We start from the raw sequence: 27,032 nt of genomic DNA, 5'->3' as shown, positions 1-27,032 counted from the left end.
CGCCGAGGTTATTGACAGAATTCATTTGCTTGGACCCGCTTGGCAAGGGCCCAGCTTTTTGCTTCCTTGCCTACGGGGCTCCTACAAAGGTCCTTTCTCAGCAGAGCATCTCCCTCCTGGAGCGCCTGCAGGTGGAACCTTTCCCTCTAGTGTGCGAAGGTGATGCACTGTGACAGTGACATACCATTGCTTTTGCCAGGCTCTATGGGTTAGAAGCCAGTCACCGGTTTTGCTCGTACCCAAGGTCAGGAAGACTATGCAAGGGCATAGGTCATTGGGGGGTCAGTCACTTTAGGGTGTGGCTGCCACCACTGAACTCGGTGAGACTTTAAGGGCTGGTAGGAGCTGGCCAGGTACAGGGGTGAGGGTGTGTCAGGCAGGGGTGAGGGCATGGAGGGGGATGCAGAGGCCTGCACCCTGGAATGTCCTTTCACTCCCTGAGGTTTTGTTCTCCTTATCCCTGAGTACATCCCAGAACACGGTGGGGCCCTAGCAGGGGAGAGGTAGGGAATCCTGTGTTGTTCATCTGGGGACCTTGTTAGGCAAATCAGATTAGGGGCCAGGCTTTCAGTGGTGGGTGTGAGCGTGGGAGTGATGAGTGTGCAGGTGTGTGTGGGAAGAGCGATGGGGATGGGGTCAGCCCCAGCCACCATGAAGACCTTAACCGTGCATCCACCCATCCCAGCAGCGTCCCTGAGTGAATGCCTTCAGGGTGCAGGTCCTGTTTTACACATGGAAGTGAATCAGAGTGGGACACTCCCTTGCCTTAGAGAGGTCACACTTCTCCTTCTTCTTCTTCTTCTTCTTTTTTTTTTTAAATTTGTGACAGATTCTCACTCTGTTGCCCAGGCTGGAGTGCAGTGGTGTGACCTTGGCTCACTGCAACCTCTGCCTCCCAGGTTCAAGCAATTTTCCTGCCTCAGCCTCCTGGGTAGGGGAGCTGGGATGACAGGCACGCATTACCATGCCTGGCTAATTGTTGTATTTTAGTTTCCATATTGGCCAGGCTGGTCCCAGTCTCCTGGCCTCAAGCGATCTGCCTGCCACAGTCTCCCAAAGTGCTGTGACTACAGGTGTAAGCCACCACATCGGGCGAGATGTCACACTTCATGTCACGTGGGAGGCAGCCACTCAGACAGCACCCCAGCTGGCGCTGGGAGTGAGGGGTGCTCAGCGTCCTAGGAAGGCAGAGGGCTGCATGAGAGGTTTGGGGAGGAAGGACTGGAGGAGGATTTGAGATTTTCACCTGAGCAGCTGGGTGGATGGAGGGGCTGTTTACAGAGAATCACAAGAATGTGGATGAGCAGGTTAGGGCATTAAGAAACCACTCTGTTTTGGCCGCGGACAATTTGAGATGTTTCCCTGTGTCCAGCTGGGGCTTTGGGAAAGGTCAGGGCTGGGCATCTGACTGGGACGGATGTCTCTGGCAGGCAGCAGAGCATGTGGATGGTTTGTGAAGCCCGCAAGGGCATGACATTTCCTGTGGCAGTGCCCACTGCAAATGGAAAGGCATTTGGCCTGAGTCCAGACATATACAAGTTGGGCAGAGAAGGGGGTGGGTCCTCGGAACCCACCGAGGAGCAGCTGTGGAAGTACAGGGAAACCAATGTGTGGGGGCACATGAAGCAGGAAGCTCAAATAAGATGAGGAAAGAGGTTTGAAAGACGATCTGGGCTGGAGACAGTGGTTCATGCCTGTAATCCCAACACTTTGGGAGGCTGAGACGAGAGGATAGCTTGAGGCCAGAAGGTTGAGACCAGCCTGAGCAATATAGGGAGACCCTATTTCTATAAATAAATAAACACCATTGGTACTTGGCATTTCAGGCGGGGAACAGCAAACACATGAAAGCTATGAGGCAGGAAAGGGAAGTGATTAGTGCTTGCTCCTGGTTCCTTTATCAGACCTTAAAGAGATGCAGAGACATTTCAGATACTCCTTGGCCGAGCTCCTTCAGGGAAGGTCTAAGTTCGCTTCTACTTCCCATCTATTAATTTTTTTTTTTTTTTTTTTGGAGACAGAGTCTCACTCTGTCGCCCAGGCCGGAGCGCGTGCAGTTGGCACCATCTCAGCTCACTGCAACCTCCGGCTCCCGGGTTCAAACGATTATCTTGCCTCAGTCTTCCCGGTAGCTGGGACCACAGGTACGCGCCACCACGATCGGCTAAGTTTTTGTATTTTTAGCAGAGATGGGGTTTCATCTTGTTGGTCAGGCTGGTTTCGAACTCCTGGCCTCAAGTGATCCACCTGCCTCGGCCCCACAAAGTGCTGGATTACAGTGCTGGGATTACAGGCCCTACTTCACTCCTAACGCCCACCATAAGTGCTTCCAACTGTTTGCTGAATGACAAGGTGAACGAGTGAATGGGACTACATGACTTCGGGCAGCAGGCAATCCTATTCCTTGGACCTCAGTTTCACTTTTTGTAAAGCAAGCCTGTCTCTCGCTCTCTGCCCTAAAAGCCTGAGTTCTGGGCTTGAGATGAGCGCGTCCTGTAGAGCAGACTCCAGGTGGACGTTGAGCTGGGTCTTCTAGGAGGCCAGGATCCTACCAGCTCTTGGGTCCGGTCCTCCCGCGGGACCCTGCACGCCCAGTCCCGGCACCGCCCCGCCCAACCTCCATTTGTTCTCCTAGGCCCCGCCCTCTCCACACGGCTCGCTCCGCATTGACCGGGGGGCGGGCCCTTGGCGCCCGGCTCCGCTGGGGGCGGGGCGGCGGGAGGCGGGCTGGTCCGTGTGCACCTGCACGGTGTGTGTCCCGGCCGCAGCCCCGCGCCAGCTGCAGCTCCTTGATCCGAGCCGGATCCTGAGCGGGGAACACGGGCTGAAGCGGCGGCGGCGGCCCCGCCCCGGGGCTCCATTGTTGAGGCTGCCGCGGCTCTGTCGGCTGCTCAGCTGCGCTCCAGTCGGCCCAGGCGCCGCGGCGAGGAGCGAGCGCTGCCAGGCGGCGGCCTGAGGTGAGACGGCGCGACGGGCAACGGGGTCTCCAGAGCGAGCGGGGTCTCTGCCCCGGGCGTGGCAGCTCCGAGCTGGGCTCCTCAGGGTCCGAGGTCGGGATCCGGGGTCCTTGCTCCTGGACTTTGTCTCGGCCTCGGGTGGCACCGGGGGCTTCGCGCCTGCTACGATACCGCATGGGCCTGCGCGGGGATCCTGGTCGCCCTGCGGGTGGCGGCAGGTCCCCACTGCTCCCCGGCTCCCCGCGTCTGCCGCGGAGTGCACTGCATGGACCCGGGCGCTGGCTTCTGCCCGGTCCTCCGCGGCGTGGCTGGTCCCCGCGTGCGGTAGAGGGGGCCCTGCGAGGACCCACTCGTGGGGCGGGGTCCGGGTCACCGCGAGTGGTAGACTCCGCCGCCCTCCCCGACCTCCCTCGCAGCGAGACTGCTTCGCTAGACTCACCGAGGGGACTGCGCGGACCCTCGGACGAGGGAGTCCGTGACTCTGGGTGGGGGCTCTTTCCCGGCCCCGCATGACGGCTTCCTGAGTGTTTTGTCACCTATATAGGTGGCTTCGTGGACCCGCGCGCGTGGGTCCTGGCCGCCCTGCTAGTGGGGCTGTGCGCTGCCCCGTGGCTCCTCTGGGTCGACTCCGCCTGGGACGCGCGTGTAGTGGGGGTCCGTGCGCGAGGGTCGCGGTTGGTGGGGGCGCGCTGACCCCGCCCCATGGTTTATCCTCTCACTTGCCCGGCGGGAGGAAGCGAGAGGCGCGGGCCCGGAGCTGTCGCACAGCGGCCGCACGGACCTCTGCCCTGGCCGGCGGGTCCAGGGGGCGAGGGGCTATCACTGCGCGTCCCACCGCCGCACTTCCCGCTCTGGCCCCGGGCTGGGTTCTGATTGGAGGGAGCAGGGCCCTTCTGCCTGGCGTTTCTTGATTTCTTCCGTTAGTAATGGGAAGAAAAAAAAATCTGGAAAGGTAGATTGAACTTTGTAACTCTCGGCGCTTGGAGAGTGGAAGAAACTCTCCCCAAAATTTGGCGGGCTGGAAAATGCGTTTCAAGCAGGAGCATCCACACCCACGGAATGAAGCCAAGGCAGTTACAGTTAGAAGTCAGATTTATGAGGGGAGAGCAAGGGTGAGGTCCGTGGGTGGGGAGACTCCGACCTCAGCTTGATGAGAAGACGTGATGCTGCCCCTCAGACGCGTATTTCTCAGCCACCAGAGAAAGTGGAATCACTCCTTAGTGAATGCTTTCATCAAACTTTTGAAAAACCTGTAATGTCCCAGGAAGGAAAATCGAACTGGACAGTTTTCCCCTTTTAAGACTGTTAAACGTCCCGGAGACAAACAGCAGAAGACTCAAGGAGTCCAAATACTCAACCTGAAGTTCTTTCTGAACAAGAGATGGTGTATAAGTAACAGGCATACGAGACAAAACTGAACTAATCACCGCAGCTGATGCTCCTAGCCCTGTAGCGTGTCATGCAGGCCCTTTTGCCTTCTCTGCCCTCCGCTGTCCCAGACCCCAAAGCTACAGCGCACCTCCAGTCATCAGCTCCTGCCGACCCATTGTTATGAACTCTGTTTCGGTGGCTCCTTTCTCTCTGAAGTTTTGCTTGTTCTCCTGAAGTCCTGGTCTTGAAGAGCTTATGATCTGCAGGGACAGATTAACTTTGGGCAGTACATAGTTAACTGTAGCACAGCTTGAAAAATGCTCTGATAGAGGTGGGCAGGCAGTTTGTGCATGCGGGTAAATGCGAGGTCCTTTTTCAAAACCATGAATCCAAGTATTCATACTATTTTAAATCTGCAATTCTTTGACTGTCCAGAGGGTTTTTAGATTAATTTTTTTTTTTTCTATTACTTCCTAATGTTTGTTTCATGGTTCAGAGTAATTGATTAAAACTTTCCAGGTCGGCCAGGCGCGGTGGCTCATGCCTGTAATCCGAGGACTTTGGGAGGTCTAGGCAGGCTGATCACTTGAGGTCAGGAGTTCGAGAGCAACCTGGCCAACATGATGAAACCCTATCTCTACTAAAAATCCAAAAATTGATTCGGCGTGGTGGTGGGTGCCTGTAATCGCAGCTACTCAGGAGGCTGAGGCAGGAGAATAGCTTGAACCCAGGAGGCGGAGGTTGCAGTGAGTGAAATGGCTCCACTGCACTCCAGCCTGGGCCATAGAGTGAGACTTCCTCTCAAAACAAAAACAATGTACTGGGTCTACCTTCGGCTCTGGAATTTTCCTGGAAGGCCTTCTCTTCTGGGTTTCATTTTTCTCACTTTTGAGGATCGTAAAGTACATAATTTCCAAGAATTTTTGCCCTGCACCTTAAATTCTTCCAAGCAAATATAGCAGAGAAAAATTCTCTTCCCAGCAGTGGTGTAAGGAAGTCTCTCACAGAAGGGAACACATGGGTATGGAGAAGACAGAGGATATATATATATATATATATATACACACACACACACACACACACACACACATACATATATATAATGTATTTTTTTTTTTTTTTTTTTTTGAGACGGAGTTTTGCTCTGTTGCCTAGGCTGGAGTGCAGTGGCAGGATCTAGGCTCACTGCAAGCTCCGCCTCCTGGGTTCACTCCATTCTCCAACTCAGCCTCCCAAGCAGCTGGGACTATAGGCGCCTGCCACCATGCCCGGCTAATTTTTTGTATTTTTAGTGGAAACAGGATTTCTCTGTGCTAGCCAGGATGGTCTCCATCTCCTGACTTCGTGATCTGCCCGCCTCGGCCTTCCAGAGTGCTGGGGATTACAGGTGTGAGCCACTGCACCTGGCTGACAGAGGATACATTTTTGAGCTCTACATTTCAGAGTTCTTTTCTCTAGCCCTGGCCTGGGTCCCAAACAGGGAACTTAATTCACTCTATCACTGAAGTATACTCTTGCTTTGATGCCATTGATATGTTGTCCTAGAGATTTGCTATGGCTGCTAGGAGTGTTTCATAGTTAAGAACTGATGCAACCTCTCTTTTGTCAGTTGATGAGTCTGTAAACCATGTTATTTCCTTTAGTATTATCTGCCTGGAACTGGAAGGTCAGAGATGAAGTTTTCTTAGATTATAAGTCTCAGTCTTTGCTATCTACCTTCCTCTGTCTCCCATGCCACCTGCTGTTCCCCCCCCCCACCGTTTTTCATTTTAATGTTTTTATTGGATAGGTGTCTATTATTGCAGGCGACTTCAAAACATTGTTGGATATTGACAGGGTGTAAGTATGAATAATATGTAAAAGATAACTTCTTCTAGTTCTTTTGAGCAGAAGATTTGGTTTCGATATGTGACCCTATTAAAGCTTTTGTTAAGTCCAAGTGCTTTCTGAACTTCAATTCCCTTACCTGTAGAATGGAGTTAGTTGTTAGTAATACCTGTTCTGCCTAACTCAGGAGATTGTTTTGAGGATCAAATGAAATCATGAATGTAATGGAATTTTGTAAATTTTAAATGAAATATTTTATTACCTAAGATTTTTTTTTAAATGCCATATTAAGAATGGAATGAATCTGGGTTTTCCTTTGAAATCCCAAATGTTTAATGTACAGAGAAGTTTTAATGTGTCTGTTGGGGAGCTTCATTAGGATTGTTTTCTATCTTTAATTGGCCAGTATTTTTTATATTTTAGCATTTTGGGGGAATATCAAAATTTGTGTTTCAGTTATCATTAATATTTTACAAAGTTATTGAATGCACATGATTTAGTTTTTAACAATCTCTTCAATTATTTACATTCGCATGTAAAAAATGCAGTAATGAATGTCCATGTAAATAACATTCCCATGCCTTAATGAAGCGTAATTTCTTGACATAGCAGTTTCTAAGTGCCCTGTGTTGAGGTTGGGAAAGCTAAAGGGCAGTCAGAGGTCAAGGTCAGCAAAGCACCACCTTTGACATTTGAAATTCAGCAGCAGGTATCACAGTGAACCCCATTCCAGCATCCAGGAAGTTTCTCTGGCTTGCCTCTCCTCCAGCCACGTCAGAATCTGTGTCTGCAGTGTTGGTCCTGCTTTCCTGTCTCTCCTCTGCCTTTACTTTCTCTTCAGCAACTTCTACCGAGTGCCTCTGATGTCCCAGACAGTGGCAGTGGGAGGACAAAGGCTAATAAACCCGGCCCTGGTCCTCAAAGAACTGATGTTTTCTGTGCAGACATTAAGTTACACTGTCATATATAGTGTTGACAAACATTGATACAGATTTCCTGTGAAGTGCAGAAGCACCATCCTAGAAGCAGAGATGCAGAGGCAGCACTGGTGACTCACACATGGATAGCCGGAGTTCTTGGTCTAGTGGGATAAACTGACCTGGATATCATTTCAGTGCAGCGGAGTGAGTGCTGGGATGGGCTCCCTCGGGGCATCTGGGGCTGGGTTTGTCTGGTGTTCAGTCTCCTGCCTGGTACTTAGAGTTTATCAGTAAGATGAGCATTGTGAGGTTTCTAAGTGAAAGGAAAGGCAATCACTTACCTGAAACCTGAAATTTGTAGGTGTTCTGGGCCATTTATAATTCACTGAATCTGTTTTGTCAGAACAAGTCTATCATCTATTGTTGTGGATGGAGTGTGGCCAGCCCTGCCTTGCGATGTAAGGAAATCAGGAAACGCTTGTCAGGTGTCAACACGGTGCCAGACACTCTTCTAGTGGTTTCCACATAAATCACTGTATTCATTTCTGTTGCTGCTTTACCACATTTCCATAAATTTAATGGCTTAAAACAATGGAAATTGTATCATCTCACAGTTCTGTGGGGCAGAAGTCTGACGTGGGTGTCACTGGACAAAAATCACCGTGTGGGCTGGGCTGCATTCCTCACTGGAGAATTGTTTCCAAGCGCTTTTGGCCAAATATAGTTCCTTGTGGTTGCAGGACTGAGGTGTCTGTTCCCTTGCTGGTCATCTGTTGGGGGCTGCCCTCAGCTCCTGAGGCCTCTATCTGGTCTTTGCACGTGGTCCCATCAGCTCAGGACTAGCTAGGCCAGGGACCTGGTCAGGCTCTCCAGTTCCCCTGTGTGCATTTCTGTTCTTCCATTCAGAGAAAGTTCTATGCCCTACTTTAAAATTTTTTTTGAGATGGAGTCTCGCACTGTTACCCAGGCTGCAGTGCAGTGGCGTGATCTTAGCTCACTGCAACCTCTACCTCCCAGGTTCAAGTGATTCTCCTGCTTCAGCCTCCTGAGTAGCTGGGACTACAGGTGCCCGCCACGATGCCCGACTAATTTTTGTATTTTTAGTAGAGATGGGGTTTCACCATTTTAGCCAGGATGGTCTCCATCTCTTGATCTCGTGATCCGCCTGCCTTAGCCTCCCAAAGTGTGGAGATTACAGGCGTGAGCCACCGTGCCTGGCCAGTTCTATGCTCTTAGAGGCTCATGGGATTAGACTGGACCTCCCTGGGTAGCCCAGGATACTCCTCCTAAGGCCTGTGGCAAAGCCCTTTTGCTGCGTGACATAGTCACAGGTCTCGGGGGTTGGAATCTCCCACCACAGTTACTGATCCACTTACTACAGCAGCCTGGGAAGTGCTTTTCATTGCCTCTGGTTAACAGATACCAATTTTTTTTTTTCTTTTTTGCAAATTGGCAGGAACATGAAGATCCCTTTTTTTTTTTTTTTTTTTTTTAGGCCTAGTCTCATTCTCTTGCCCAGGCTGCAGGGCAGTGGTGCAATCTTGGCTCACCACAACTTCCACTTCCCGGGTTCAAGCAGTTCTCCTGCCTCAGCCTCCTGAGTAGCTGGGACTACAGGCACATGCCACCAAGCCTGGCTAACTTTTGTATTTTTACTACAGACGGGGTTTCAGTATGTTGACCAGGCTTGTCACAAACTCCTGACCTCATGATCCGCCTGCCTTGGCCTCCCAAAGTGCTGGGATTACAGGTGTGAGCCACCACACCCAGCAATGAAGATCCTTCTTAAATGAAAAAACCGTTCCTCTGACTTGATGTGAGGCTGTTGGTGAGATTGATAGCAGTGGAGACAAGTCCACAAGAAACGGAACTAAACTTTGTGTTTTGGAGTATTTTGATGGCCTGCCCTGATTATGTAAGTTTTGCTAAGAGGTCATTAGAGTCATTCTTCTACTGGAAGAAACACCCATATGGGGAATTTGGGACCTTGCCTTTTCAAGTTTTACAGAAAGGACTCTTCATGGGCAAAAGTACATGATTCCAGATCTATTTCTAGAATGGAAATAGCTGCATCAACCAAACAGCGATTCACATTCCTGAGTTTGAGAGAATCTGATTATTTCAAGGCTGAAGCCAAAAGCACAATAAACAATGTTTGCACCTGTATTCATAGTTAGGAATTAGGTGCATCCCATGGTCAAGAAAACAACTGATGGTGGTCACCAAGTAGTTTAAAACCACGCAGGACCTCATTTTATCATGTGGGTGTTTTTGATTTTTTAAATGAAGTTTTCATTTTCCTGTGCAATAAATGACAAGCTCTGACTTGAAATACATTTCCTTTAATAAACCAGAATCTAGGGCCGGGCGCGGTGGCTACGCCTGTAATCCCAGACTTTGGGAGGCCGAGGAGGGCAGATCACGAGGTCAGGAGATTGAGACCATCCTGGCTATGGTGAAACCCTGCCTCTACTAAAAACACAAAAAATTAGCCAGGCATGGTGGCGGGCACCTGTAATCCCAGCTACTCGGGAGGCTGAGGCAGGAGAATGTCATGAACCTGGGAGGCGGAGCTTGCAGTGAGCCGAGATCACGTCACTGCACTCCAGCCTGGACGACAAAGCGAGACTCTGTCTCAAAAAAAAAAAAAAAAAAAAAAAAAAAAAAGAAAAAGAAAAAAAAAAAAGAAACCAGAATCTATAATCCTAAGGTTTTTAACCTGGCTTTCAGAAATTTATGAAGTCCCCAAAATCCTGTGCAACAATTTTGTGTATATGCATCCATGTGTGTTTATGGGGAGACGATTTATAGCTCTCCATACATTTTCAAAGTGGTTGGATTCCAAAAAATTTTAGAATATGCCACTTGGGCCTGGTGTGGTGGCTCACACCTGTAATCCCAGCACTTAGGGAGGCTGAGGCAGTAGGATCCACTGAGATCAGCAGTTTAAGACCACCAACATAGTGAGACCTCCACCTCTACCAAAAAAAAAAAAAAAAAAAAATGCTGGGCGTGGTGGTGCACACCTGTGGTTCTAGCTGCTCGGGAGGTTGATCACCTGATCCCAATAATTTGAGGCTGTAGTAAGTTAGAATTGTACCACAGCACTCCAGCCTGGGCAAGAGAGCAAGACCCTCTCTCCAAAAAAAAAACCAAAAAACCGTATCACTTAATATACTATTGTTGTTGGTCAAGTATCAGATTTTGTTTAAAAATTAAATACTCTTTTTTTTTTTTTTGAGATGGAGTCTCGCTCTGTCACCCAGGCTGGAGTGCAGTGGCATGATCTCAGATCACTGCAAGCTCTGCCTCCTGAGTTCACACCATTCTCCTGCCAGAACCTCCTGAGTAGCTGGGACTACAGGTGCCCGCCACCACGCCTGGATAATATTTGTATTTTTAGTAGAGATGGGGTTTCACCGTGTTAGCCAGGATGGTCTCGATCTCCTGACCTCATGATCCGACCACCTTGGCTTCCCAAAGTGCTGGGATTACAGGTAAATATTCATTTTTAGCAAAGTTGTACAGGCATGCAGCTCTAAGAGTCAGAAATTAACAAGGCTTAGAACAAAACCCAGCAAACCCCTACCTTACCCTTCTCCACCCTGATCCCTGCTCCTTGGAGGTTACTGTGTTTATGTTTTAGCTGGTTCTTCTAGATTGTGTGGAAGACAGGGAGATGTCTTACTGTGGAAGACAAGGATTCAGGTTGCTTACCCTCCCCCCTCCTCTTGTTGCCCACGTTTTTCTCCCCCATCCTCTCAGTATAATTATTGTGATAGTGAGGCCAGGCATGGTGGCTCATGACTTATTCCAGGTTTTTGGGAGGCCGAGGCAGGCAGATCACTTGAGGCCAGGAGTTGAAGGCCAGCCTGGCCAACACAGTGAAACCCCATCTCTACTAAAAAATACAAAAATTAGTTGTAGTGTCGCACACCTGTAGTCCCAGCTACTCAGGAGGGTGAGACACAAGAATTGCTTGAACTTGGGAGGTGGAGGTTGCAGTGAGCTGAGATCGCACCATAAGCTGAGATCGCACCACGGCACTCCAACTTGGGCAACAGAGGTAGACTCTGTCTCAGGAAAAAAAGTATTGTGATAGTGGGATACATAGTACAATATTGTGGGGTTTCAATACCTGACACAAGAGCTTCTCAGACTTTTGGAATCTCTGGGGTGATAGGAATGTCTTTTGTATGATAATGAGATGACAGGTGGCTTTGGGCCCCTGGACAGGTTCAGGATTAGGGCTGGTTGCCAGAAAGATGAGTCATGAGTAAAGAGTTGGACATATCAGCACCACCCCTATCTCTGGGAGGGGAGACGAGATAGGCTGGAGATTGAGCTAGTCACGGGTGGCCAATGACTTCATCATGTCTATGTTATGGAAACTCCATAAAACCCTCTAAATACTGGGTTTGGAGAGCTTCTGGTTTGGTGAACTCATTTGGTGCTGGGGAGGTGGCACTTCCAGGGACAGCATGGGAGCCCCGACCTCTCTGCCCCGTGGTGTGCCCTGTGCATCTCTTGCATTTGGCTGTTCCTGTGTTCTTTTCTTTGTAATAAACCAGTAAAAGTAAGTAAGTGCCAAGCACTTTGCGTCTGTCACCTCTCTTACTTTTTCAGCAACACCACGTGGCAGATAATGTCCTCATTCTGCCGGTGACAAAATGAGATCGATGCATTGAGTAACTTGCTCAAGGTCACCTAATAAGTGGAATTCAAGCTCTGACTCTGAAGCCTGTGCTTTTAACCAGCATGCTGCATACCCGGCCTCTTTATTTGTTACAATTTTTGGTGTCTCTAGGGCCTGACACCAAGTTGGTCGTTGTGGCCTAGAGCTGTTATAAGGGAGCTTTTAGCAGCCCTGCTGAGAACAGAGCCAGCACCTCCGGATTGGCAGGGCAGGGGCTGTTCCTGCTGGGAGCTGCAGGCCACTCCCTGTGGCCCTTGGCTGATCTTGCTCATCCACTCCCTCCCTCATTCAGTAGGTCCTGAGTGCCGCCTCCGTGTGGAGGAGAAGGAGGCAGCCTTCCAGCCCAGGTAGCGCCTGCAGGTACACACAGGGAGAGGCAGCTGTGCACTGAGCTGGCTGTCGGCTGGGACAGTGTGGCTCCAGAGGTGGCGATAGAATGTTCTGGGACTGCAGAGGGAGCATGTGCTTGTGAAAGGGAGGAAGGGGCAGGCACCGCAGAGGAGGTGTACTTGAGTTGGACTTTGAGGGAGGAGTTGGATTTCCACAGTGGAACCGAGCAGCTGAGGCTTTCTCAGCAGCTGAAGATTACAGCCAGCCAGCCTCAAATGTTCAGCTTTTCCTGAATTCTCTTCTTTACAACACTGCAGTAAGTTTTCAACAGAGATGAAGCAGTCACCTCCATGTCATTAATGTTCTGCAAATCCTGTGTGTAGTTTTCGATGCTTAGGAGATGGGGGCAGCCTGGGCCATAAGAGAAGAGCCTGTGTGTCCACCTGTTGGTACATCAGTCAGGTGTGGCACAGGGCAGTGATCACTGCCTGCCCCTGAGGAACTCAGTTGTACTTTTATGTGGAGAGGACAAAGAAAGATGTTGTACAGGGAGCAGGAGACATTTCACCTCCAAAGCAAGGCACAAAATACATAGTCTGTGCCCTGCATAGAAACCGAGCAGAACTGTGTGCTGATTCCCACCCCTGCCTCCCCTCCTGAGAGCGAACCGTCCATTGTACTATGGCGGAAGGCATTTCTGAAGCCTCTGCAATCGGAGTGATCTGTTACTTGCCCATTGAACCTTAGGGGCAGCAACCAGGTGGTGTGGCTGAAACACAAGCCTTGGCCAGACCTGGTTGGGCTAGTTGGTTCTGCCACTGATTGTGAATTACAAAACCTTGGAGAAGTCATTATCTTTCTCTGTGCCTCTCATGTAAGATGGGGAACACTGAGGCCATTGCAGAAAAGCAGATAGGTGGAGCGAGTATGAAGTGCTTTGTGTGTGTGTGTCATACGGTGAATGAAATGGCACTGATTGACATTATTGATAGTAATAACAGGTTTAATTCAGGAACAAAACTGGTAAAGTAGGCCAGGTGCGGCGACTCACACCTGTAATCCCAGCATTTTGGGAGGCCGAGGCGGGCGGATCATGAGGTCAGGAGGTTGAGACCAGCCTGGCCAATATGGTGAAACCCCATCTTTACTAAGAATACAAAAATTAGCTAGGTGTGGTGGCACACCTGTAGTCCCAGCTACTTGGGAGGTTGAAGCAGGAGAATCATAAAGTGTTTTACCCAGCCTAGGTACGTGTGGCAGAGCCAAATGAAAGCTTAGAAAAAGATGACTTGAGAACTAGCCCAGCAGAAGAATCAGGCGGGATGTGTTGTTACTGAGTAAGTGAAATTTGCACCTGCTTTCTCCCAGGCCTCGCTGAGTTGTGTACAACAGAGAGCTCAGGTGTTGGGGGCAGTTGACCAGTTGAAGAATGCATTGGTATTATGTGAGGAACATTGGGCTTTGAAAAAGCAGAACTGGATCCACGTTCTTGCCTGGTAACTCTAACTATCATCTAGTTTGTAAAGGGGAATGCAGTTCACTGAAAAATTCTTACGACAGTGGGGAAAGGATTGGGCCTCTGCATTGGTTTGTGTAATATAGGTCATATGAAAGAGCATTTAGGCTAGAGGGAGAATTTTCATCTCTATAACTTTACTTTCACAGGACAATTCCATCACGATTTGAAGATTTTTGAGTCAAAACTACATTGTTCTGCTATGTGTTTTGGGGCAAATTTATACATACAATTTGCTTAAATATTTCAGATGATACAAGAATATATGTGTGGTGTAAAAAGCTGAAATTTGCATTCCCCCTTCTCTAGAAGTAACCATTGTGAATAGTTAAGTCTGTGTTCCAGCTATTTTGTATACTATAAATACACTGTGAACATTTGAGTGTATATAGACATGTATGTTACACACATTTTTAGAGATGGAATATTGCTCTGTTGTCCATGCTACTCTCAAACTCCTGGGCTCAAGTGACCCTCTCACCTCAGCATCCCAAAGTTTTGGAATTACAGGCATGAGCCACCACGCCTGGCCTGCATGAGTATATTTAGTAATTGCTAAGTTACTCTGTTCAATACGTGTCTATTGAACTCCTCATGTGCCAAGCATTGTTCTGAAAACCTTATATGCACCAATTCACTTAATTTTTAGAGCAGCTCTATTATTGTGGCCCTTTTACAGTGAGGAAACTGAACCACAGAGAGGCTGGGGACGTTGTCTAACATCACACAGCCAGTGCTGTTGGAATTGAGGTTTGAACCCAGACAGCTGGCTTCAGATCTCTTAGATGTTATCATAGATGGCACACCCAAACCTTAGGGCCGCCTCCCAAGCCTTGCCTCCGATACGGGCTCGCCTGAGCTCTGCGAGAGCCGTGTATGTGAGGTTTCTTTCCTCTTTAAGAACACAAGTCTTGGAATTGTCCCAGACCCTGGTAGGACCTCTTGAGGACCAAAAACAGGGATTCTTCAAGCCTGCCCCAGGGGCCAGATCTCTGATTTAGCTACTTGGAAGGTAGACGTGGAAGAGAGTAATTTTGCCAGAACAAAAAGTCAGGATGGCTGGGCTGACTCGGCCAGACGCAGTGGCTCATGCCTGTAATCCCAGCACTCTGGGAGGCCGAGGCAGGTGGATCACCTGAGGTCAGGAGTTCAAGAGCAGCCTGGCCAAGAAGTTGAAATTCCCTCTCTACTAAAAATATAAAAATTAGCTGGGCGTGGTGGCAGGTGCCTGTAATCCCAGGTACTTGGAAGGCTGAGGCAGGAGAATTACTTAAACCCGGGAGGCAGAGGTGGCAGTGAGCTAAGATTACACCACTGCACTCCAGCTTGGGTGACAGAGCGAGACTCCATCTCAAAAAACAAGAAGAAGAGGAAGGGGGAAGGCGAATGGCTGCGCTGCCTCATAGGGAAGAGGCCTTACAGCAGCCGTAGGACCTTGGCCACTTGGGTGGAAAGGAAGGAAGGAAGAGCTTCACCCATGGCGGTGACCTGGACTGCAGAAACCACACTAAACATCCACATCCTGGAGCCTGGCCACCCCATTTGCTTCTCTTCTCCTTGGGTAGAGGATGTGGTGAGCTTTCTACCCTGGAGGCTGAGCAGCGCAGCTTCTAACCAGGGTAGGCGTTTGTCTGTCCCTGGAAATACAGACAGCATTCTCATAAGCAGCCCAAATACTCCTGAACAGCTTTTTGTAGGGTGGGGTGGGGCGGAGCAGAGGGTGATTTTGACTCATAGGTACCTTTTCCACTTTCACTACTGATAACTGTGTTACAGATTAAAGTTTTGTTTTTGATACTGAAGAGGGCTTAAGAGAGTGAGCTATTATGGCACATGTAAGTCTGCTAAAATAGAACCACGGGGTAGTGTAGGAGAATCTCTTCTAAATTATGGATCATATATGGTGAACTTTAAAAGCCATGTGTACCTAAGTTGAAAAATCAAAACATGTCTTGTATTTGGGTGACCCTGGTAATTCTGGATGCCACTGCGCCTTGTGTGAACACAGGATGCTGAGGTGTAGGGATCAACAGGCTTTTTCAGGACATCTTGCGCTTCTCCCTTGGGGTAAAGTGGGGCGGCAGTAGGAGCGCACAGCTGTTGGGCCCCTGATATTTGTCAGCTGGTTTACATGTGGGATTCCATTTAATGTAATCTTGGAGGTAAAATTATTTTATTGAAGATGAAGATAGAGGCTTAGAGAAATTAAGAAAATTGTTCAAGATCACGTCATTTGTTTTGTTTTGCTTTGTTTTGTTTTGTTTTGTTTTGTTTTGAGACAGAGTTTTGCTCTTCTTGCCCAGGCTGGAGTGCAATGGTGCGATCTCGGCTCACCACAACCTCTGCTTCCCAGGTTTAAGTAATTCTCCTGCCTCAGCCTCCCGAGTAGCTGGGATGACAGGCATGCGCCACCACGCCAGGCTGATTTTGTATTTTTTGTAGGGACGGAGTTTTTCTATGTTGGTTAGGTTGGTCTTGAACTCCCAACCTCGGTTGATCCGCCCCACTCGGCCTCCCCAAGTGCTGGGATTACAGGTGTGAGCCACCACGTCTGGCCAAGGCCATGTAATTTCTTAAGTGTAAAGATGAAGTACTTGATGAACCTAGAAGTTTGACTTCAAGGCCCTTGATCTTTCCATAACACGTGGTTCATTTCCTGGTTGGTGGGGAGTGACTGAAAAACTCAAGGAAGCTGTGTTTTATGGAAAGAGGACCTGAGGGGTGTATGGTCTTTCCAGGCTTGGAATCTGCCATGCTGGGCTTCTGAATTGTATAGCTTGGCCATATAGAGAGAAGCCCCTCATTTAAGACTTATTTTTGGGGGGAAATAAAGGAAGGCCGCCCACATGAGACAGGCAGAGGCGACTTTCTCACAGCTGCTGTGGCAAGAAAGTCAGCACCATCACTTGCATGTGGCAGAGACTGACATGCAAGTGAGTGGCGGATGAGGAGTGGGGAAGCCTCAGGATGGAAAAGAACGGCTCCCAGTGGAGGCTGTTGTGGGGGCTGGAGGCGGCTGTGCAGAAGCGGGGTGTCCTTGGTTCATTACGGACGTATTTGGCTTTCTCTGAATGATCCTAACTGGAAACAGGGGCCAAAATTAGGGTGGCTGTCAGTTTTGAGTCAAGTCCTGGCCACGTGGGACAGAGTTGTGGTTTAGTTTCTGGGTTGTGGAGAGAGAGCAGTCTGGCTTCCTGTCTGATGTGCTAGCCTGGCTGGCCTCCTGGCTGTTGACTGTAGATAGGGGATTGGTTTCCTGGGTGGGCAGCTACAGGTTGTGGTCTGAGTTCTGTCTTTATACATATGATCAGGCATGGACTGTTTGTATATTCAGTCCCTCATTTTTCTTGTCAGTAAAAATATCAAATGACAAATTGGATACATTGTGAACTTTTTAGATGTCTGTGTCCGCTGGAAGAAGTTTTCACGTTCACATTTAATCAGAATGAATATAAACAATTGAGCCATTTATCTTGAAAGTTTAAAATAGGAAATCTTCAACAATACTACCTCGGCGCCATTGCCTCTCTGTCCATCGTTAGGGAATGTGTTTTTATCCACCGCCGGCTCATCGTCCACCAGTTTTGTGGTTGATCCAGTTCTCTATACGTCTTGTCTTGTGTGCATCTCATTGTTTGCTAGTGTTAGCTTTCCCCTTCGTCAGTGTAGTTTATTTGTGTAGCCTCTGTTGGTCGGAAGTTATTTGTGGAATTTGTGAATGGAAGGGACCTTGGAGGTCTGCTAGGTCATCCCAGTGATTTTAGAGATAAACAGAAATACAGGGAAAGGTTCCAGCTTTTTTGGTGGCAAAACCAAGAATAGAAAGCAGTGTTCTTTGTGCCACAATGTCATTGAAAGACAGCTCAATGTGGGCCTAAAATGCAGAGTAACTAACTTTCATTTATCTCTGCTTCTGACTCTTGTTATCAGACATTTTAAATTGACCTTAATGTGTTAGCAGAAATATGAAAAGTCCTGACTTGTTTACATATAAGGTAGTTTGTCGCCTCCTCATTTGGTTGTTTTTTTCAACAGGATTGAAAAGACATTGTTCTAAGCTGAATGTTTATGTCTCCCCCAGATTCTTGTACTGCAGCCCTAACTGCCAGTGTGATGGTATTAGGGGGTAGGACCTTTGGGAAGTGATTAGGGTTAGATGAGTCATGAGTGTGGGCCCTGGTCTGACAGGATTAGTGCCCTTAGAAGAAGAGAAACCAGGCCTGGTGTGGTGGCTCACACCTGTAATCCCAGCACTTTGGGAGGCCAAGGTGGGGAGATCACGGGGTCAGGAGATTGAGACCATCCTGAAACCCTGTTTCTACTAAAAATACAAAAATTAGTTGGGTGTGGTGACACGTGCCTGTAATCCCAGCTACTCGGGAGGCTGAGGCAGGAGGGTTGCTTGAACCAGAGAGTCAGAGGTTGCAGTGAGCTGAGATTGTGCCACTGCACTCCAGCCTGGTGACAGAATGAGACTCTGTCTCAAAAAAAAAAAAAAAAGAGAAAGCAGAGAGCTCCCACTGCCCTGGTGTGAGGAAACAAGAAGAAAGGTGGCTGTCTGCAAGCCAGGAAGAGGTTTCTGTCCTGGAACTGAGTTGGCCAACACTTTGATCTTGGACTTCCAGCCTCCAGAGCTGTGAGAAATAAATTAATGTTTAAACCACACAGCCTATGGTATTTTTTATGGTATTTGCCTACGGTATTATGGCAATCTAATTTGACTGATACAGAGATGGTTCCAGAATACTGCAGCCTGTATCTAAGTTGGTGATGCCATGAAAATAAATGTGATAGTTCATTCCTTTATATAAAGATAGCGCTGTGAGCCCAGGGCCTTTGCTCATGTCTTAGTTGAGTCTTGTTTTCTTATAATAGCTTCCTAATTTCTCTTTTCCCCCTCTAATTTATATTATATATCTGGATTAAATCATATATGGTATGATTTTATACTTCATGTCTATACAAACTTTTAGTGATTTTATTTCATTTTATTTGATTTTTGAGACATGCCCATGCTCTGTTGCTCAGGCTGGAATGCAGGCATGCCATGACAGCTCACTGTAACCCTAAATTCCTGGGCTCAAGTGATCCTCCCGCCTCAGCCTCCTGAGTAGCTGGGACTACAGGTGTGCTATCCTGCCTAGCTAATTTTTAAATTTTTTGTAAGAACAGAGTCTTGCTGTGTTGTCCAGAGTGGTTTCAAACTCCTGACCTCAAGCAGTCCTCTCGCCTCAGCCTCTCAAAGCACTGGATTACAGGCATAAGCCGCCACACCCGGCCCAGTGATTTTTCATTGTTAAGATCAAGGATGGGTTCCCTGGCTTGGCATCAATGCTCATGATCAGGGCGTGATATGCAAGTTTGGGTTTCAGTGTTTCCATTCCCGCCATCAGCCTTGCACTCCAGCTTCTTGTCTAAGCCCTGTTCTGAAGCCTAGCCTGAGAGCTGCACTTAGAATTTATACCTTCTCATCTCTTCATCGTCTTCGCCTATGTTCTTATCTCCATCTGGGACATCGTCTTCGCCTATGTTCTTATCTCCATCTGGGACATCATCTCCACACTTCTGCCTCTTTAAATCTTCTCCATCCTTCAAGACTTGAAATACTCACTTCCTTTCCATCATCCCCGCTCTGACATCCAAGCTAGAATTAATCTTTCTTCCTTTGAACTCTGATAGTGCTTAATGTTTTTCATCCTTTTATTATACAGCAGTCCTGTGTGTTAGATATTATTATTCTCCCAGTTTTTCATAGTTACTTTGAAAATATTTGCTGTAGTCATATATTTTGAGTATGTAATATGAGCGACATTCAAAAGGTCCTGGAGAGTGAAAGGCAGTCCTACTCCCATCACTGCCCTGTGACCACTGTTGCCAGTTTTTGTTTGTTTGTTTGTTTGTTTTTCCAAGGCAGAGTCTTGCTCTGTCACCAGGCTGGCGTGATCTCAGCTCACTGCAACCTTCGCCTCCCAGGTTCAAGCGGTTCTCCTGCCTCAACCTCCTGAGTAGCTGGGACTGCAGGTGTGTGCCACCACGCCCAGATAAGTTTTGTATTTTTAGTAGAGACGGGATTTCATCATGTTGGCCAGGATGGTCTGGATATCTTGGCCTCGCGATCCACCTGCCTCAGACTCTCAAAGTGCTGGGATTACACACGTGAGCCACTGCGCTCAGCCTATGTGTCTTGTTTTTAAAAACACAGATGTTGGCATAAGATAAACATGGTTGTCCAGTGGTAAGTATTTAGGTTGTTCCCAACCTTTTCGATTAATCACCGCTGAGTTGTACATAATTCTTGCATATTTGCGTGAATATGTTCATAGGATGCATTGCTAGAAATGGAATTGTGGGATCCAGGGTTCTGCACATTTTAAATGTTGATGGGTGTTGCCGGATTCCTTCCATTAGGGCCATACCGTTATCTCACTGTCAATGTGTAAGGGCGCCTATTTCTATTTACTTGCCAACAGTTTCTTCTCATCTGTTTTCTTTGACATCACACACACACAAATAGCCTCCTTGTTCCAAAAACTTGGACATTTTACATTTCTACTTAAAGTGTGCGCACACTGACTGAAGCTCTGTGTTGCAGTGATGTGTGCTGCTAGGATTGTGGCTTTGTTTCGAATTTGCTAGCCAGGCTATGACTTTCCAGTCAGGTATTTTTTGTTTTGTTCATGCTGTTGCTGTCGTTGGGCTGTGTGAAATTTCCCTCCGCTGCCCAGCCAGATTTCCTTTCCGGTGGGCGGGTTAGTGTCTCATCCGGAAGCCCTGTTTCCTAGTGACCTGGGCCGAGTGTCTCATTCTGCAGCCCTGTTTCCTGGTGACCTGGGCCGAGTGTCTCATCTGGCAGCCCTGTGTCCTCGTGATCTGGGCTGAGTTCCTCCATGAGAAGTTGCACCCATCTTCTCCAGTAGTGCATCTTTTCACAGCAAGCAAAACATTTTCACCACGTTTCTAGTGGGACAGGCACTAGCTCTTTTCTGGGCATCAGGAGACCTGGCTTTGTTCTGGTTCAAACAATAGCTGGTGAGTTACCAAAGACATGTCGCATCTGGCCCCTGATCCTTTGCTTTATAAGTAGAATCACAGTCCGAGTGGGCATCACTGCCCTGGTCTCTCTGTGGTGCTGAGTGTTGTGGGGATGATGGCTAAGTGTCAGGGTGCATTTCCACCACTAGGGGATTACAGGCCAGCCAAAGACACAGGAGGAAAGCTAACAGCCCCGGGCAGGTACACAGAACCAGAGGAGTTTGGAAGGGTGGTTCCAAGCTCCTTGGTGTGATTGATGTGATCACAATAAAGATTTTATCTCTAAGTCTTGGGCCATTGGACCAAGAGAAGAGAGAGCTGGTGTTGAGTTGTAGTGAGAGGTGCATGGTTCGTGTGCCTGCTGAGCCTGGCTTGGACTCAATTCCATTGAGTCCCATTCCATTTTACCTTCTGTTTCCACCTTTTTCATGCTCGTGCTTGTTTCTCCAGAAAAAAATGCAATAGATTCCTTTCAAAAACTTTACAAAAGCCATAGATGCTTATTGAAAATAGTTCAAATGATATGGAAGACAGAAAGATAGTGAGTGTTTTTCTGTTGTGTGTTTGGATGAATGTGTCTTTGGGGTAGTCACTATTAACACTGGGTGTATTTCCTTCCAGATCTTTTCCAGTGTACCTACAAATATATATGTACACATTGTAAAAAACAAAATAGTACCTGATCAACATTGAGTCCCCCTACTCCCACTGCGCAGTCTACATGGACATCCTTTCATGGTGATATGATGAGTCCTGATTGACTCCTTTTGTTCGCTGGAGTGGCAGGTTATAATAGCTACAGATAACTCACCTTCAGTGGGCATTTACCACGTGACAGGGTCTGTGCTCCAGGCAGGCTACATGAAGTGGGTCTTAAGGCTTTTTACAACAATGCTATGGGTGAACACAGTAATTGTTAACATTTTGCAAATGATAGAATTGCAGTAGAGATAAGCAAAGCTGCTTACTCAAACTCATGGCATGATTCCTGAGAGAGAGACAACACTTTTAAAACAATTCTTGTTATAGTAGGTGATTTACGATCATTTCAAGAAATAGTGCATTCAGTGAATACATTTCAGGGTCTGGTACAGTCTGGGAACTGTTCCTGAAAATGCACTGGGCTAGAGGTAAGGGAGTGGTCCATTGTCCCTGGTCCCCTAGTGCAAGGAGGGAGGTCCCGGGGAGAGGGGGCATGGAGAGGAGGTCTCTGAACAAACCTTGCAACATCCATTTCTGCTGAGTCTGGTCCGAGGTCTGGTTCTTCACATGTACAATTTTCAGAGATACTTGATTTTGATTTTTATCATGGCTCACCTGAGCAGCCATGGTTTCAAACTGCCTGAAGATGTGGTCTGGCAGGCCAGTGCTATGCCCATCCCTCCCGCTCCTGCAGGAGGGGAGTCATCCTGGGACTAGAGGGCTTCGCCTGTAATCAGCTATCTCATAATAAGTGGATTTGATGCTGCTTTCGCTAGGTCGGGAAATTTCCCATTTGGAAGAAAAACTGATACTTGTTTTTGGGTTTTGCTGAGGAGCCACAGAGTTTAGAGCAGGGACTGGAAGTTTGTTGAGACATAGGTGAGAGCACTCAAACAGCTTCCATGAAACGTGGAAATAAACACAGTGTTCCAGAGAGGTCCCTGGCTTTGGGATATAAATATTTCTCTAACAGAATGGCACTGGATGTCTGCTGTATTTTTTTCTCTGCTATTTTGTCAAGTTTTATTTGTGTGTGTGTCTCCTGTACAGAAGGTGTGACATCAGTTTTTGCCACCAAGTATTTACAGCCCTTGGTACCTCCTAAGTGGGTCACTTTTGTGCCGTGATTTCCTTGGGGGAAATTGTAGGTCTCCTACCCAAAGCACATTGCCCATTTCAAGGTGCTCCTGGTTTCTGAACACCTGTGGCAGTGCCTTCCATGTGGGTGAAGCCAGCCGAGAAAGTATCCCTCCCCAGGAGGTGGGGACTGGTGATTGCCTGAGTGAGGAGGCCGGGGATGAGCCCTGGACTAGAACTTCTGATCGGCTGCTTTTCCTTCCCCTCCTCTCCCTCCTATTTTTCCACCACCCCCACTTTTTAAACATTTCTTATTAAAAATTAAGCAAGTATTTTGGTTTCCTTTATTCTCTATTCCTTGCTAATCATATGCAGAGTGAGCCTGGGACAGTGGAAAGGAAAGTTGTACTTAGCTTCAGATGATCCTACCAGCCCCGCATTGAAGGGCTTCCGCCAGGCGGCATTGTCAAGTGGCGTTGTGGAGGTTCTCCTTTCAGTCCTCAGCATTAACCAGCAGAGGCAGGCGGTAGTTATTCCTGGTTAATGTTGGGGAAGTTGAGCTCAAAGTGGCCAAGGGAACTTCCCAAGTCACATAGGAAGTAGCAGAGTAGAACCCAACACAGATTGTCTCTGAATCAGGCAGGTCGTCAGATTCCAAAATGGGCTCTTAATTTTTGGAGGTTAAAAAGCTGAACAGACACATATTTCTTTTTTCTTCTTCTCTTTTTTTTTTTTTTTTTTTTTTTTGAGCTAGGGTTTTGCTATGCTACCTAGGCTGGTCTAGGCTCAAGTTGTCCTCCTGCCTTAGCGTTCTGAGTGCTGGGCTTACAGGTCTGTGTCATCACACCCAACTGAACAGACATTTCTTTAAAGAAGACATACAAATGGCCAAAAAATATGTGGAAAAAATACTCGGTATCACTTATAATCAGAGAAACGCAAAACCACACTGAGGTATCATCTCACCTGTTAGGATGGGTATTATTAAAAAGACAAAAAATAACCAGTACTGGTGAGGATATGGAGACAAAGGAGCTCTTACACATTGTAGGGGGCTGTACACTAGAGCAGCTGGCTGGGCGCGGGGTGCACGCTGACATCTCAGCACTTTGGGAGGCCGAGGCGGGCAGATCACCTGAGGTCAGGAGTTTGAAACCAGCCTGGCCAACATGGTGAAACCCCGTCTCTACTAAAAACACAAAAATTAGCTGGGAGCGGTGGATCACACCTGTAATTCCAGCACTGTTGGGCGGCTGAGGTGGGCGGGTCACTTGAGCCCAGGAGTTCCAGACCAGCCTGGCCAACATGGTGAAACCCCATCTCTACTAAAAAATACAAAAATTTGCCGGGTGCAGTGGCGGGTGCCTATAATCCCAGCTACTCTGGAGACTGAGGCATGAGAACCACTGGAACCCGGGAGGCGGATGCTACAGTAAGCAAGCCAAGATTGCACCACTGTACTCCAGCCTGGGCAACAATGAGACTCTGTCTAAAAGAGAAAAAAGAAAAAGAGTAAGAGTAAGCTAGGGCACCCACTATGGCAAACAGTATGGAGGTTCCTCAGAAAACTGCAAATGAAATTACAGTGTGATCCAGCAGTCCCACTACAGTGTAGATACCCAAAGAAAAGGAAATCAGTGTCGGAGGGGCATCCGCACCTCTATGTTTCCTACAGCACTGTTCACCATAGTCAAGATATGGAATCAGCCTCGGTGTCCAACAGCAGATGATGGATCGAGAAAATGTGGTCTTTATACACAGTGGAGTACTATTCAGCCATAACACAGGATGAAGTCCTGTTATTCTCAGCAACGTGGATGGAACTGGAAGATATTATGAAATAAGCCAGGGACAGAAAGTTACACAGCACATGTTCTTTTATGTGGAAGGCAAAAAGGAGTGGATCTCATGGAAGTTGAAAGTAGACAGAGGATCCTAGAGGGTGAGAAGGGTGGGGGAAGAGGGAGATAGGGAGAAATTTGTTAAAGGATACAAAATTATAGCTGGATAAGAATAAATTCTAGTGTTCTATAACATAGGATGACTATAGTTAACAAGAATATATAGTTTCAGGCTGGGAGCGGTGGCTCATGCCTGTAATCCTAGCACTTTGGGAGGCTGAGGTGGGTGGATCACCAGAAGTCAGGAGTTTCAGACCAGCCTGGCCAACGTGGTGAAAGCCCGTCTCTACTAAAAATACAAAAATTAGCCGGGCATGGTGCTGGGTGCCTGTAACCCCAGCTACCAGGGAGGTCGAAGCAGGAGAATAGCTTGAACCTGGCAAGCGAAGCAGATGTTGCAGTGAGCCGAGATGGCACCACTGCACTCCAGCCTGGGCAACAGAACATGACTTTGTCTCAAAAAAAAAAAAAAAAAATAGAATATATAGTTCCAGATAATTGGAGGAAGGGTATTGAACGTTACCAACACAAAGAAATGATAAATGTTTGAGATGGTGGATATGCTAATTATGCTGATCACATACATTACATGTATTATAACATCACTATGTGTACTCCATACATATGTACAGTACACAATTATGTGTCAATTAAAAAAGAAAAAGCTGAACTTAGATTGGAATGGCTATGAAGTAACTAGCTTTTTCATATTTTTGATATAGACCCTAAGCATTTATTTTAAGTAAACTGCCCTTGGCTTCAGGAAATGTGTAGTATTTGAATTTTAGCCTTGCATTTTGGAATACAGAGAAGTAAAACTGTAGGTTTGCTTTAGATACAGTCACGGGGTTTGCCGTGATGACTTTTTTAAGTAATAAGGGGGAAATATCCTTTAATTAGTAGGTATATACGCTTATTTTTCTCCCTCGTACACATTTTTAGTTGTTGTCCAGGCATTATGATACTTATGTAAACAGTATGTGATATCTTAGGTAGGAATCAGAATTTTAAGGTAAGAATACTTAGAGTTATGTATTTTTCAAACTTTCAAACTGGACATTTTACATGTCCATTATATAACTGTAATTAAATTTTCAAAAAGACAATGTGTGTCTTTAATATGGGTGATGCTCTAGCATTTTTTTTTTTTTTTTTTTTTGGAGACAAAGTCTCACTTTCTCCCAGGCTGGAGTGTAGTGGTGCGATCATGGCTCCCTGCAGCCTCAGCCTCATAGGCTCAAGAGATCCTCCCACCTCAGCCTCCCAAGTAGCTGGGACCACAGGTGTACAACAGCATGCCCAGGTAATGTTTAAAATTTTTTGCAGAGACAGGGCCTCCCTCTGTTGCTCAGGCTGGTCTGGAATTCCTGGGTTCAAGTGATTCTCCTGTTTCATCCTCCCAAAGTGCTGTGATTACAGGCATGTGCCACTGCCTGGCCCCATATAAGTGGGATGATGACTTGAGCCTAGGAGTTCAACACTAGCCTGGGTAACATGGCACAAGACCCTGTCTTTACAAAAACTAAAAAAATTAACTGGTCGTGGTGTCACCTGCCTGTGGTCCCAGCTACTCCAGGAGGCTGAGGTAGGAGGATAACTTGAGTCCAGGAGTCGAGGCTGCAGTGAACTCTGATCTTGTCATTGCATTCCAGCCTGGGTGACACAGTGAGACCTTGTCTCTTAAAAGAAATTACTGGCTACCTGATTAGTCATAGGAAAAAAACCTGAACTCTGATCTAAACCTCATACCTCATACAAAAATTAACTCAAAATGGATCATGGACTAAAATGTAAAATGCAAAATAAAGATTAAAAGAGAAGCTAGAGACTGGGAGAAACTATTTGCAAACCACATGTCTGATAAAGGACTCATATCTATAATATATAAAGAACTATCCAAATTCAGCAGTGAAACCAAATCATCTACTTTGAAAATGAATAAAAGTCCTGAAGGGACATTTCAGATAACATATAAGCACATGAAAAGATGTTCAACATCATGAGCCATCAGAAAAATGCACACTGAAGCCACGTCACTATACACCTATCAGAATGCCTAAAATAAAAAGTAGTAACAAGACCAATGCTGGTGAGGATGCGGGGAAACGGGATCACTCACACTTGGCTGGTGGGAATGGAAGATGGTACAGCCATTCTGGAAAATAGCTTGACAGTTTCTTAAAAAACTAAACTTGCAATTGCCGTAGGAGGCAGCACTCACATTCATGGGCAGTTATCCCAGAGAAATGAAGACTTATGTTCACACAAAAGCCTTTATGTATCTGTTCATAGCAGCATTATTTATAAAGGCTAGAAACTGGACACAGCCCAGAGACTGCTCAGCAGGTGAATGGTTAAACAAACTGGTGCACCCAGGCCCCAGATACCACTCTACAGTAGTTAATGATTCATCAGTCTTTCAAACTACAAACCACCATCATGCTTACTCCCTTTTTTTCCATCCTGGGTCTGAGTGGATTTCATTTTTCATTTCTTTCCAATGCATTTCCCCTCTGTCCTTTCTGGTTGCGCCTCATGCCTCATTGGAACAGTTGTAAGAGCCCCCGAATTGTTTCTCTGTCTCATCATGGAATCGTTTCTACACTTCATGCCCCGCATTGCCACTGGAACAATCTTTCCAAAACGTGAACAAACTAACTTAAAAAAAAATCCCAGGTAACCTTCCAAATAAGTATAAGTTTT

The 27,032-nt window shown here is 47.2% G+C and overlaps 2 long non-coding RNA genes and 1 pseudogene across 13 annotated transcripts in view; all 3 read right to left on the bottom strand.

Moving 5' to 3' along the window:
• LOC139361026 (uncharacterized) overlaps window positions 1-27,032 on the bottom strand; it is a 570,651-nt gene that overhangs the window by 359,423 nt on the left and 184,196 nt on the right. The gene's annotated exons all lie outside the window — the stretch shown is intronic.
• On the bottom strand, window positions 2,632-3,468 carry LOC139361024 (collagen alpha-2(I) chain-like; annotated as a pseudogene).
• LOC139361027 (uncharacterized) overlaps window positions 21,685-27,032 on the bottom strand; it is a 35,586-nt gene continuing 30,238 nt past the window's right edge. For both annotated transcript variants that reach the window (XR_011618608.1, XR_011618609.1), the window contains exon 4: window positions 21,685-24,363. This is a non-coding gene — a long non-coding RNA (uncharacterized lncRNA). The remainder of the gene's footprint in view (window positions 24,364-27,032) is intronic.

Source organism: Macaca nemestrina, assembly GCF_043159975.1.
Source record: "Macaca nemestrina isolate mMacNem1 chromosome 4 unlocalized genomic scaffold, mMacNem.hap1 SUPER_4_unloc_1, whole genome shotgun sequence".
Lineage (NCBI taxonomy): Eukaryota > Metazoa > Chordata > Mammalia > Primates > Cercopithecidae > Macaca > Macaca nemestrina.
This window is presented reverse-complemented; position numbering and strand designations above follow the sequence as displayed.